The sequence below is a fragment of the Rosa chinensis genome, chromosome 7 (assembly GCF_002994745.2).
Source record: "Rosa chinensis cultivar Old Blush chromosome 7, RchiOBHm-V2, whole genome shotgun sequence".
NCBI lineage: Eukaryota > Viridiplantae > Streptophyta > Magnoliopsida > Rosales > Rosaceae > Rosa > Rosa chinensis.
The window spans coordinates 7090378-7105694 of NC_037094.1; positions in this window are offsets into that span (position 1 = coordinate 7090378).

Here is a 15317-nt window from a genome sequence, read left to right on the forward strand (position 1 = left end):
AACAACCAAAAACTTACTTGCAGGCAACATAATATTATACTAGAGCATTCCACTTATAGAAAAGCCTCTAACAAGGAAGGGACAGCTCACCCTACCTGGATATGGAGTGCTCGTCCACATTAGGGTTTGATCCCGACTTTCGATCATTTGCCCAAATCCAAATGCACATGCTTGAGTCCTTTAACAAAAACTAAATCCAATAAGTACTCAATTCATAACTCACTTGCTCAATTTCTTTATGAGTCACCAATTTATTTTGAATCGATATTTAATGGTAACCATTCCAAAACAATTCACTTAATGTAGTAAGCTCATTCGAGAGGTGGTGACCACACTTTTTTCCATATTAAAATTTCGGTCAACCGGTTTGACCTAATTTTATTTAGCTTTTAAACCTTAAGCAATTAAATAATAATTACCATTCTCGAATGATTTCGCCTTTCAAACTCCTTTCGGGATATGGTGATTATACTTATTTTCTTAATGTATTCCAAGTCAACCGGTTTGACCCTTTTTACTTAATCATTAAATAATAGCAAATAAATAGTAATTACCATTCCCGAATGATCACATTCTTACGATAACTTCGGGATATGGCGACACTAGAATACTCCAATTTTTAACCTTATTTCATCAACATTAATCCAATATCCTAATTTGGCTCAAACAAATAAAATCCACCATTTTCATTACCCATTTCCACTCAACATTGATAGTTACTCATGCTCAACATTTTCTTTCACAACAACAATTTAACTTGCAACTTACAACTTCTTTAAAGAGCTCACTGATTTAGTCATTCACCTTATAACATGACATTTCCAACATAACCGATCATTCAAATACCATAACCAAATTTATATCATGTATACTCAATAAAACCCTAACTTTGATCAGTACAAACAATACACAACCAAACAGATTCCAAAATATAGTCCCTTACCATTCTTCTTTTCCAAACAGTGACTCGATCCAACATAGTCATGATCCATCCTCACTAACCTTTCGAATCCCTAGCAGATAGTATAGGCTTAACAATCAGCCCATCACTAACCATTGTATCTAAAACAGGAACTGCAGTATATCCTTACCAATTTCCAAAATCAAATCGAGACTGACCCAACCATTCCTTCTTCTCCAAATTCTTTCAAAACGCAAATTCCACAAAACCTCACACAATCCCAATTAAATGACAGAGTTAGGGATATCATTTCACGTCAAACCAGAAGCTCCAATCATTTCACGTCAAACCGAAAGCTCCAATCAAAGGGAAATATGAAGATTACCTAATAGAGGCGGTCTGAAACTCCAACAGCCGTGAGCGGCGGAGCTAGAAATTTCTCTCGTGCCTGCGGTGGAGCGTGCGACAGAGGAGTGGCTCTGGTCGGAGTTAGAGGTCGGGGCCCTAGGGTTTTGGTGTTTGACAAGGCGCTGATTCTATTCTTGAAGGTGGTTTCACTCGATTTGGATTGGAGGCCACAAAACGAAAACATGCAGAGCCGAGAGCTCCGATCATGCTCAAACGGCGTCGTCAGGCAGAGGGGTTTTTGGATTTTTCTCCGCTTTGTTGGCTGAGTAGAATGACGGTGGCGGAAGGGCGAGGAAATCGCAGAAAATTGAAGAAATTGGAGGAGCAGTGGTGTGCAACTGTGGTGATCGTGTATGGTGGCTATGGGCGATGCATGTCGAAGGGTGAGACTCGAGTTTGGTCGGTTTTGGGTGTTGGATGGAGTGGTGGTGGCGGTGAGTGGAGAAAGTGATTGGAAGTAGTCTTTTCTGCTAAGCATGGTGGCGGAAACTATGGTGGTTGCATGCGGTAGCTGGAGGTGGTGCATGCCGGTGATTCTTGTTGGGTTTAGGTCAGAATTTGGTCCTGGTTCGATTGGTGGAGGTGGTGTGTTGAGATAGTGGGCCGGAGCTGGAGTCTCTGGTGGTGGCAGAGGGAAGAAGACGAGAGGGAGCGAGTGGTCGGGGGAGAGAGTTCTGAGGGAAAAAAGGTGAGAGTTTAGGTTTTCTATTCCTAACTGTTCTATTTATACTCGTGTGCGAGAAATGTCAAATTTGCCCTTGCGACAAGTTACGAAACTCTCCTAGTTAATTGCTCTTGGTTTTGGGCTCGTAACTTTTTTTTTATTCGTTTTTCATCGGAAACTTCCTAAGTTAATTCTTAACTTTGTCCTAGGCCCAAAACTCGATCTCGTAAAAATCCAAAATCCAAAACTTTGTTACAACTCAATTTATAGTCTTCGAAACTTTGACAAATGTCGCCTCACTAAACTTCTGTAACATTCTAGGCCCAAATGAAAGAATCTCGGCCCAAACTTAAATCATAAGGCCCAATAGGTGGTCTCGACACCAAAACAATCTCCGAAATCCATTTCTTCACTTAAATCACCTTGGGAAAATCTTATTGGCAAGAAATTACTTTCGGAAATTAACTAAAATTTTCAGGGGCTCACACCTGAGCTTCCCGCTCAAGAGCTCTAATGCACAGGCCTCCGCGGCACCCCCAAGCTTCACGCTCATGCCTTCAAGGCATCCCCGAGCTTCCCGCGCACGAGCTCTAACGCTCACGCCTACCCTGCACAATGAGCTTCCAGCTCATGAGTTCTAACGCTCACGCCTCCGCGGCACCCCCAAACTTCACGCTCATGCATTCATGGCATCCCCGAGCTTCCCGCTCACGATCTCTAACGCTCATGCCTTCCCGACAACCATCGAGCTTCCCGCTCGTGCCATCCCAGTAATCATCGAGCTTCCCGCTCGTGCCTTTCCGGCAACCCCCGAGCTTCCTACTCACGCTTTCCAGGTAACCCAGAGCTCTAACGCTCACGCATTCCCGACATCATCGAGCTTCCCACTCGCGCCTTCCCGGCAATCCCGAGATTTACACTAACGTCTCCTCGACATAGTGCACATTAATGGAATATTGAATTCTTCTACCATTTGTCGTTTGCAATAAATTGAATTCTTTTCGCATCCCATTAATACTAGCGAAAACCAAACAAACACAAGCGTTCCCGTATTCATTATTCACGAATTACAAAAGCTTGCCTTCATGGCATTCATGCAACTTTCACCGAGCGTAACCTCGTCAACTCGACCTCGTTCGTTCTCTTGCGAGCACCACGCACATCATATGCAATTCATATGCTTATTCGTGATATGTTCACACAACCATATGCATTCTCGAGTTTATTCGTCATAATCGATCGTACTCGGCGCCATTAACATGTATACATCAACATGTATAATGCACCTCATACATTCGTATATGCCAATGCATATCAATGCAACTCACATACGTTGCCCAATACAACAAGCATCCTACGTGCTCATGTTCCTATATTTGTCTTACAGGTTAAAGAGTCCCTTCTTGATTACGAAGTTCGAGGATTTGTAGGGGCTAGGCGCCTCTCGGATGTTACTTATGCTTGATGATATTATGTGTATAACTCCCCAACCAAGAAGCTCCTATTACTTGGGGACTTCGGGGACTTGTACATATATACCTCAAAAAAAAATTCAAATTGCCACGGCGATGTGCCATCACGAAAGACCAATGGCGATGGCTAAGCAATGGCAATTGCGCCGATGTTGTTGAGGGTGTCGCCATTGGTATTTGCGACGGAAAATGCACCGTCGCAAGCTTATTAGCAACGGCAGCCCCTTCCTATCCCAAGAATTTTGCTACTGCAAAATGCTGTCTCAAATATCTATGGCGGCGCCACCGACCGCTACCAAAACTTTGTGACGGTAAAATTGCGGTTGGAAAATTTTATTTATGAATTAAAAAAAATTTGGCATGCAAATATGCATTGGCAATTTTTTTTTTTTTTTTGGATAAAAGCTTGCTGTACAAAAAGAAATTAAACATATTGAAAAGGGAACGTTAAATTTTGATTTTTCTCATGAATGTTACAAAAGCAATGAAGCTCTTATACAAGAGTTTACAAGATAATACAAGGTACTTTTCTTCCTCTACTTCTAGAAAATATTTGCAGGGATCTTCCTCCATCTTTCTCAAGATATGTGTCCGTTTTCTATATACATAGATAAGTGAAAAGTATTCAGATAAAGAAACATAAATCAAGTGAAGAGAGGGAGGATGAGCATGAGACTTGGGACTACACTTACAGATACTAATGTTTAGGCAAATTGATATTGATATCCTCTGATTAATTACTTTATGAAAGAATAGATCCTAGTGTGGAGAAGTGTACATTTGAATGAAATTTAGAGTGAAATTTGGAGAAGTGTACATTTGCGTGATTAATTACTTCATTAAAGCATAGATCCTAGGTCGGCAAATTTACTATCAACCAGATCAAACAATATCGGCGTATACACTACATACCAATCCACATAAAAAAACTTAAAGTGAAATTTAAACTACATATGAGTTTTTCATACCTGCAAATCCCCAAAAAATGTTGCTGAAAGCTCTGCCTCTCATCCTCTTTTTCCAACTATGCACTTCAGAACCTATGCTCCAACTTTTCCTTTTCCTTGTAGTTCTGGACATACCTACATCAATTCAAGATTCAATGAACATATATAGAGTTGCAAATTTAGAACTTGATAAACAATGAACAAGAATTACACACATAAGAAATAAGGTACAGAACAAAAAAACCTTTACTTAGTTTCATTGCTTTCAGTCATTTCATTATAGTTTCAATTCATATATACTCTATGAAAGCATTTAGTTCCTACTGTCTTATGGTATTGATATGGCCTGTTTTACTTCTAAGCTTCATTGTCCTGTGCCCAGGAAGGATCCAAAAGATAAACCCTTAGAGGAATATGTCACATAATCAACTCATCAAAAACAACTGAGATCAAAAGATTGTGAATCATCAATAACTATCATTGTTATTCACCAATTAATGTCACACACTCAAAATAAAAATCAAAAGCTTAGACCTTTTTCATTCCAACCTCCTCAAACCCCAATTCAAAACACATACCCTAATATCAAAACCATCAAACCAGTCTCACAAAAGCAAAGGATAGTCTTTCCCATTAAATTGTTGAAAAAAAGATTTCGGGAACAAATTAGTGCTCAGATTTTATGACTACCAACTAAAGCTGGGATATATCTGTTTACAATGATCCTATTGTACTAGATATAATCTCCAGCAAAGCAAATCAAATAGATAGAATAGCAAAGTAGCACAGCAAAAAACAATATTAAATTTTGATGAGAAATTACACTAAAACTAGATTGATTCTTGAATTCTATCAAAAAACGGTGGGCATGAGAACTTAAACAACAAATTTTTAAATGACCACCAATTAGAGCCAAAACAAGAGTCCCTGTAACATAATCGAATGGAATCATGACTGAGCATTCTGTCTTTAAGCCTTTTTTTAAACTGCAGCTAATGTTGACAAAGGATAATTTAATGGAAGCAAATCAGGTAAATTAGCAGCTTAACTCCACAACTTTGCTATCTATTACAACATGATCATAACCGTTACAACGTTACAATTACTTATTATTGGAGACTAACTTGCTCTTTATATTCCTATTTTACTGAGCCTAACTTATATACATGCTTGAGAAATCCAAAAGAATAAATTAAAAAATCAAAAGGTTAGTATGAAAGTCCAAGATTTGTTGCATATGAAGGTCCACAACTCTAGAAGCATATTAAATTATGCAATCTAAAGATTTTAAACTCGTTTCTTCTTGAAGGAAACAAAACTGCCAACCTTAAACTAGTCTCTCTAAACATACTTTATATTTTAAGATAAGATGAAGACTGTATCAGAAAATTAAGTGTGAACAACAGCAAAGGTTTATTAGCAGTAAACAATGTGCTAAACTCATTTGGTTGTGTAATTGATTCCTCATGTCCTTATCTTTTCCCATCAATTTCTGAATCTTTTCCCATCGATTCCATGAAAAGCAAGAAAGAGTACAAATCCGTTTAAACATGAGCATTAAACTACAGAACCCAACAAACATGACGGGGCAAAGTGATAATCAGTAAACTAGAATTGAAAACGGGTGACTCACAACATCACTAGCTTAGTTATAAATTTCTGCTGCAGAAACCATAGTTTGGTTTTTGGTGTCTAAAAGGAAAATAAAGTTTATTTCAAGAACAAAAGAAGATTGATGTTCTCACCAAGATAAGAGCTTTTAGCAGGTTCCCAATTCTCTAAGAATGCCTCGTTTTGCAGCTGTACCTCAACCAAAGCAAGCTTTGGCTCAACTCTTTGAGTTTATGCCCTCCCTTTGTAGTTTACTACTAACCATTGTCGATCCCAACAAAAACCAGTACATCCACAACATGTAAAACTCAACAAATATTATATCCCTAATTAGAAAAAGAGAAACTCTAGACTCACAGAGAGTTCTTCATGAAAAAATTTTGATTGGAAAATACATTTGCATTTGACAAAAAATAAAAAAAATATTAGTTGTACCTCAAATTCAAAGCTTCATGCTAAAGGAGAAGCCGAGTGTATCCTATTTAAGCAGCTTGCGTTCATGGCACAATGAATCCGATTGAGCATTTGAACTTGTCCTATTAATTAAGTGTCAAATGCATTTGTATATAACTGTTGTTCCAACAAATCATATGTATAAATTATGAAGGAATTGGGTATATAAAATTACCAAGCCAACGCAAACAAAACCAAGTGCAAATCCAAGTACTATGCACATGTAGAATGTTGAAACCCAGGTAGTTTTCTGAGATAAAAGACATAAATAAGTTGACAGCAACTAGTGTATTCAAATGCGCATAAACCTCATTTGAACTTGTCCTATTAATTAAGTGTACTCATATGCGCATAAACCTCATTTGTTTCTTGTTCATCCTAAATTTCCAGTAGAAAGGAAACAGTAAGTTTTTGGCAAAAGTACAAAAATCTCACAAATTATTCCCACCTCTATTGCTTTCTACGAGCAAGAAACTGAAAGTCATATTTTCACAACTACAAAGTCCAAGATTCCAATTATGCCTAATCCCTCATAATAAAGCTATGAATCAAGCTAATCTGACTTCCAATTTTCAGGAATCGGAGTTGAAAGGTTTTACTAGAACAATACATCAGTGCCTCAGTAACCAAGAACATTGATTCTCCAAGTACATAATAAACAATACTAAAGCATTTCCGCTAAACCCCATCAAAACAAAAACATGACAAACATCACTATTTCTACATAGAAGTATAGAACACAGCATACACTATTTCAATTTTGATTAAAGTGAAATAAACACATAACATGGGAAATTGAGAAACCAAGAACTGGGTTTCAGATTTCAGATTTTCAAACAGATATGAGATTTTAGATATATATATATATATATATATATATATATATATATAGAGAGAGAGAGAGAGGACAAGTCACTACCGGCCAGATTCAGTTCAAGGAGAGGGTCGGACCGGAATCAGATTCAAGGATAGATTGAGAGAAGATTGATGTGTCGTCGGCCCACTGTGCCCATGCCGTTGACCATCATCCGCGGAGGAGATTGGGGGAGAGTGAGTCTGAGAGTCGGAGAGAGAGGGATGAGATTTTGAGAGTTTGAGAGATTGCTATGGTCGACTTCGTTGTCGGGACTGGATGGAGTGAGCGGGAAATAGCTGATGGAGGGAACAGGAATAAGAACAAAGTTTCTGAACCCAAAAACCTAAAAACTTGCCAACATGTTTAATTTTGGCACCTATATCCACCCAAACGTCAAAAAATAAAACAAAAGAAAATGTATAAAATGAAAATACACGACGGCATGTATTACAGTAGCTAAAATTAAAGAAATTTGGCGACGGAAAGAATATACCATAGCCATTGAGATTAGGCCTCATCAAAAAGCCCGCGGATCAAGTGGGCCGATGGAGGCCCGCCGGCCCGGAGGGCTTTTAGCCTGGCCCGGCCCGTCAAAAAACCCGCAAAAGCCCGCCTAAAGCCCGCAAAAACCCGGCCCGGCCCGTAGCCCCGGCCCGCCAAAGGCCCGCTAGGCCCGGCCCGTAAAATATTTTATATATATATATATATATTTGTAGTTATGTGTGTGTGTGTTTATAAATATATATACACACACATAGATATATATATTTGTGTGTGTTTATATATATATATATGTGTGTGTGTGTGTGTGTGTTTATATATATGTATATATATTTATATATGTGTGTGTGTTTATATATATGTATATATATATTTATATATGTGTGTGTGTTTATATATATAATATATATATAGAGATATATATATGTGTGTGTGTGTGTGTGTGTTTATATATATGTATATATATGTATATATGTGTGTGTGTTTATATATATGTATATATATATATATTTATATATGTGTGTGTGTTTATATATATAATATATATATAGAGATATATATATATATATATATATATATGTGTGTGTGTGTGTGTGTGTTTATATAGAGGATATATATATAGAGATATATATATATATATATATATATGTGTGTGTGTTTGTTTATATATATAATATATATATAGAGATATATATATATGTGTGTGTGTGTGTTTATATATATGTATATATATTTATATATGTGTGTGTTTATATATATAATATAATAATATATATAGAGATATATATATATATATATATATATATGTGTGTGTGTGTGTGTGTGTGTGTGTGTGGAAGTTCTTATACTTCTATTATTCTATATAGAATATGTGCATATATATATATTCTACATATCGGTAATCGGTTGACCAATTAGATCGGGTTCAAAACTATGGTGAAATTGACTAAATTTTTAACCACACGCATAATTTATTGTAATAAACTCATCCAACGGTCGGTTTTTTCATTTTCTTTGAATTGATAGGGGTTGCTCTTTGGAGTGTATGATATATAAATATAGGTTTATAAGAGTAACTAAGTTTGACCTAGTTGATCGAATTCGAAACAATAACGAAATTGGCTAGATTTTCTACAATCACCATAAAACATTACAATCTCTCCATCGAGCGGTTGGTTTCTCCGAATTCATTTTCTACTTCATGGTTGCTTTAGAATGAACCTAAACAATTTAAATGCAATGTATAAGTCATACAACTAAAGGAATAAAATTGGTATACACCAATGTGTTTGTAATTAAAATTAATTTTTTTATCTTATGTCCATGCACATCCATCGATGGAATATATACAAACGTGATGTGAAAAAATAAGCACGTTTCGCGGTTGCCACGCCATCGGTCAACCAATAAAACATATAAGTGACTACGGTTGACCAATCCGATCGGATTCGAAAATATGGTGAAATTGGCTAAATTTTTTACCACACTCATAATTTATTGTAATAAACTCATCAAATGGTCGGTTTTTTCATTTTCTTTGAATTGATAGGGGTTGCTCTTTGGAGTGTATGATATATAAATATAGGTTTATAAGAGTAACTACGTTTGACCTAGTTGATCGAATTCGAAACAATAACGAAATTGGCTAGATTTTCTACAATCACCATAAAACATTACAATCTCTCCATCGAGCGGTTGGTTTCTCCGAATTCATTTTCTACTTCATGGTTGCTTTAGAATGAACCTAAACAATTTAAATGCAATGTATAAGTCATACAACTAAAGGAATAAAATTGGTATACACCAATGTGTTTGTAATTAAAATTAATTTTTTTATCTTATGTCCACGCACATCCATCGATGGAATATATACAAACGTGATGTGAAAAAATAAGCACGTTTCGCGGTTGCCACGCCATCGGTCAAACAATAAAACATATAAGTGACTACGGTTGACCAATCCGATCGGATTCTAAAATATGGTGAAATTGGCTAAATTTTTTACCATACTCATAATTTATTGTAATAAACCCATCCAACGGTCGGTTTCTCCATTTTCTTTGAATTGATAGGGGTTGCTCTTTGGAGTGTATGATATATAAATATAGGTTTATAAAAAATTAGTGTCTTTAAAAATTTATTTATCAATAAATTAGTATCTATATATAAATATAGATTTTTTTGGTACAATATAGTTATATAGATCTATTATCTTTGGTTGTATTTGATCATTATCCATTGAATTTCCAAAGCTTGATTAAAAAAAAAAAAATTTGTGTCTTTAAATATTTATTTATAAATAAAGCCCGCAAGGCCCGGCCCATAAAAGCCCGCAAGGCCAAGTCCGGCCCTGCCCGAAAAAGCCCGCAAGGCCCGCTTTATATGGACGGGCTTGGATCCTTTGATTTTTAATAAAGCCCGGCCCGGCTCGCGATTATTTAAAAATATGGCAAGGCTCGGCCCGGCCCGTTGACGACCCCTAATTGAGATCATATTTATGCGACGGCGATGCCATGCCATGGAAAATAATTTTTCTCTTTGCGACGCCACATTTGCCATAGCGAATTTTAGATCAATGGCGACGACATTTTCATGCCGACGCTAACTGGTGAAACCAAATGAATTCTTTTTTGTAGTGATCACCAAGCATAAGTAACCCTCTCTTAGCGGGCCCACGAGCCATGCTGAGACCCAACCACGACATGCATGCCGTAACTCGACATACAACCTACCCCGTGGTGGTCGGAAGCGGCCAAGATCTCGCCGGGAAGCAACCTTCCCGGCTTTGCCAAGTCACCTTCACAACATGCCTTTGAAGACTAGAAAGGGAACTCTTTGTCCCACATTGAAGAAAATTTAAAGGAAGGAGCCTCCCTCCCCTATAAAAGGAGACACTTTCCCACTTACTCAACATCCCATTACAACATCTCTTGCAATCCCCTTTGGTCCGCAAGGCCCAAACACATTAATTAAGCTTTCAAGTGGAAGTTCGTCTCCCGCCTCTTGTGTGTCTCTCACTCTCTCTCTCTCTCTCTCTCTCTCTCTTTAACGTTAATTAGGATCACCGATTCTAACATTAACAACGTCATAACCTATTCCTGAGAATATAGAGCTCTTTAAAAATTACACTAGTGTACATGAGACGTGGGATAGAAACTCCATCATAATTGATGATGTAGTCGTGCATTTCATTGTGCATGAGCTTGTTGAGTCCGATGATATCGAACCACACTTCGTTGATGAATGAATGCCAACGTAGATAAAATTGGCCTAATGGAAAGATGCGATTCAGGTTAAGTTAGATTCTCTAACGAAGAGGAAGGTTTTCGAGCCAGTTATGACAACACCTCCTAACATAAAATCTATTGACTAATGGATATTCGTTAGTAAGCGTGATGATAAAAAGATATGGTAATCTCACCTTATGGCGCAAGGCTTCTCACAAAAAATGCTCTAGAATCGACTATGAAGAGAAATATTCTCTCGTAATGGATGTCATTGGACTCCACTACCCTGTTAGTTTGGTAGTTTCTGAAAAACTGAATATGCAACTTACAACTGCGGTCACTACGTATCTCTATGGGGACTTAAACACATAATATACATGAAGGTTCATGATGAACTTCATTTACCCAAGCCAAGTGGCTCTAGACCATAGAGCGCGTTTACAATGAGGTTAAAATGCTCACTAAAGTGACTACTTGATTGGAAAAGGATACGGCCGCACATTTCCATAACAAGTTTTGGATTCTATCATGGTTCATGTTGGACGTGATCTTCATTGGAAGCCCTTAAAGAGTTAAAGGAAACCGCTGAACACTTGAAATCTGAGTTTGAGACGAAAGATTTTGGGAGAACATGATTATGTCTTGATCTGGAACTTGAGCATCGTGTTGATAGATTCTCAGGCATTTTGACAAGGTCAAGTCTTCAAGCACCCTCATAATCGTCCGTAGTCTTGATCTTGAAAAGGATCCTCTTCGTCCAAAGGATGATGAAGAAGCCGTGTTAAAGGCAAAAGTGACATGCTTATGTACAATAAGCGCATTATTGTACTTAGCTCAATGCACAATACCGGACATCTCATTTGCAATGAACTTGTTAGTAAGATATAACTTTGCGCCAACGCGACGCCATTGGATTAGTGTAATAGATATCTTTCGGTACTGGAGATGTACGATTGATACGGGCTTGTTCTATCCATACAGAGAGATGATGGATTCGGACCCATCACACACTAGAAACGCTTCCAACACTGTCCTACGTTCTCTATCCCCATCCCAAAACAACATGTGTTTTGGAAGGTTTTGCTGATGTTAGGTATCACTCTGACCCATACAAAAGTCATTCCCAAGCTGGTTAAGTGTTCACCATGGGTAAGATCGCGATATCTTGGAGGTCTACAAAACAGACCGTAGTAGTTATATCTTCGAACAATGTAGATACTATTGCTCTTCACGAAGTGATTCGTGAATGTATATGGATTAAATCCACAATTATGCATGTTCGAACAATTGTGGTTTGAAGTCTACCACAGATGAGCCTACGAGCATTTAGGATAATGTTGCTTGTTTTGAACAAATGAAACAAGGCTACATCAAAAGCGACAACACCAAGCATAATCAGCAACAACAAACTCTCCTCAAGATCAAAGTGAACTAGATTCGATTTGAGGACAGTGTGGCAGACTTGCTCACTAAGTCATTGCCTAAATTCCACTTTTGAGAAACGTGTTGATAGCATTGTTTGCGGAAGTTATCCGAACTCCCATGACGGTAGTCATCAGAGGGAGATGCAGACATCAGGGGGAGATGTCTACATGTATGGTCTCGAAACGTGGAGTGTTGTGTTCTTTTTCCCCTTTAACCGAGGTTATTTTTTCCCACTGGGTTTTTGTTACTCGGTAAGGTTTTTAAAGAGGCAACGAGAGGAGCACCACGTTTGGGCGACACAAGGGGGAGTGTTCAAGTAAATCCAGAATATGTGTTTGACCCAAACTCTAAGTTACTTGACCTAGTTGTAATAAGGTTTTGAATTAGATATATTCTCTTAAATATTCATAGATATCTGATTAATTGTACGATTATCTTTCCTTGTACAACTCTGATTCTATGCATGCCTTGTAATCCTTTATATAAAGAGGTCTATATTATCAATGGAAGCACGACTCAATTATCTCCAAATTTCTGTTTTTCTTAAAAAAAATTAATTTAATTTTTTTAATAATTACTTTTCATGACGTACTTTTCTTGAGAACATGTTTTTGAGAAATACTTCTCATAACATACTTGATTTGAGAACATGCTTTTATTAAAGATGTTTCGCGGTCATTCTCAATGAACATTCTATATAGATTGGTTCTCTTAATGAAATGGTCTTCTGCGACAAGTATAAAGTTTTTTCAAATTATTATTATTATTATCGAGAAAAAAATTGAAGTTATGTGAGAAAAAAAAACAAAGAGAGGAGGTTTATCAGTATGATAGGTAGGTGGTTACTGTAGACATATGAATTAATTGTCTTAAAAGTTATTTATTTTCTTTTTTATTTTGAGAAAATCGTCCAAACAGTGTTTGAACTTTTCCAGACTATTAATTTTCATACCTATATACTTTAAAAAACATCAAAATGGTACCTAACGATTTAAGCCCGATCCAATTTATGTATCTAGCCCAATTTATGTATCTAGCAACAGTAAAGGCTGTAAAGCCGTCAACTCCGTTTAATTTTGAGGGGTAAAAGCGGTACTTCATGTATTTTGATACAGTAAATCAATTTTAAAACAATGAAAATCCAAAATAAACCCCCAACTTTGAGGTTGGGGAGACTCAAACCCATCCTAACACAGATGGGAATGAAAGCCCCAACCACCAGAATACTTGCATGGTACTAGTATGTGGCAAACAAAAATTATATATATCATTTAGTTTAAAAACACATTTTCTTTCACCATTCTATCATCTTCCTTCTTGTGTTTTGCAGTCTTTGCAAATATCTCTCTCTCTCCTCCTTCTTCATTCTAGATTCCCAGCCACAAAGTTTATTACTATTAATTGGAGAAGGAACACATGTTACATGTACATCTAATTCAACTCTTCGATCCAAAACCAGTTCTTTTCAACACCATAAACCAACAACAATAACAAATCCTTGACAATTGGATTCTTCAACAAAAACCCAAAACTCTTCATTGATCTAACCATATCCAAAAAGTTTACAAAATTCAAGTTGTACCCAGAAGCATCAGAATCTTCCTCCTTTCTTATCTTCTTCTTCCTCTCTTCATGCTCATAAACTGAAAATCACAACAACAAAATGTTTCCACATCATTCAAAATTCCAAACCCAGAAAAATGATAATAATAAAAAAACAAGGGTCTGAGCAAATTGTGTGAATTTGTGGAACAAATTTGTAGGAGGTTTATAAGTTATTAGAGCTAGGAGGTTTAAAAGTTCAATTTGATTTTGCTAATTGGGTTCTATAAAATCTGGGTTTGTGTTGAGTTTGACCATGATCATGTTTCGTCATCTCTCTCACTCAATCTCTATCTCTCTGCTCGCCGCTTCAGCAATCTAAAAAGGGAAATCAAGACAACTAAACTCAGACAATTAATTCAGCACAAAATCTAAACTTCCTGGACTGCAATTCTTGAATTTTTAGAAGCTTCAGTTCATGGTCTAAAGAACAATGCACCTTGCTCAGTACCCATTTACAGTGGTGCCAAGCTCCATAGAACTTGTAATTTTGCTTCAACGCATCCACCACGTACCTACACAACCAAAGCCGGATCTGAAGGAGTAAATGCCAAACTCTTCCAATTCTTCCTCCCATCAGTGGCCCCATCCAAACCCAACTCCGAAACCGAGCTACAGAACCCCAGAATCCCAGTCAACGCACCGAAAAACACCATCAAAGACACGAACAAGAACATCCTAGCAACAATAACAACTAATAAAAACACGATCTGGAAAGCAAGAGCAGTACCCAATACTGGCCAGAACGAAACCCTGACGGATTGGACAGCTACTATGAACTTGACCGGGCGGCCATAGAAGCCGTAGAAGACACTGTAAGTGATTGAGCCGAGAGCGAAGAGAGAGAGGATAAAGATGAAGAAGGTGAAAGCGAGAGCAAGGAGGTTGTTCTTCAACACCAAGACTCGTCTTCACATTTAGAATGGAAGGAGGAGATGGAAAAAAGAGCACTATTGTGAAGCGAATCAATCAATCAGAGAAAGAGAGAGAAAAGAATTCGAAAGCAGCTAGAAGAAAGGGGTCAACTCAAAAAAAATAAAAATTTGGCAGTACCAATTTTACCCCTCAAAATTTAACGGAGTTGACGGCTTTACTATTGCTAGGTACATAAATTAGGTCGGGCTTAAATCGTCAGGTACCATTTTGATGTTTTTCAAGGTATATGTATGAAAATTAATAGTCTGGAAAAGTTCAGACATTGTTTGGACGATTTTCCCTTTTATTTTTCTATATACCATACACTGCTACTC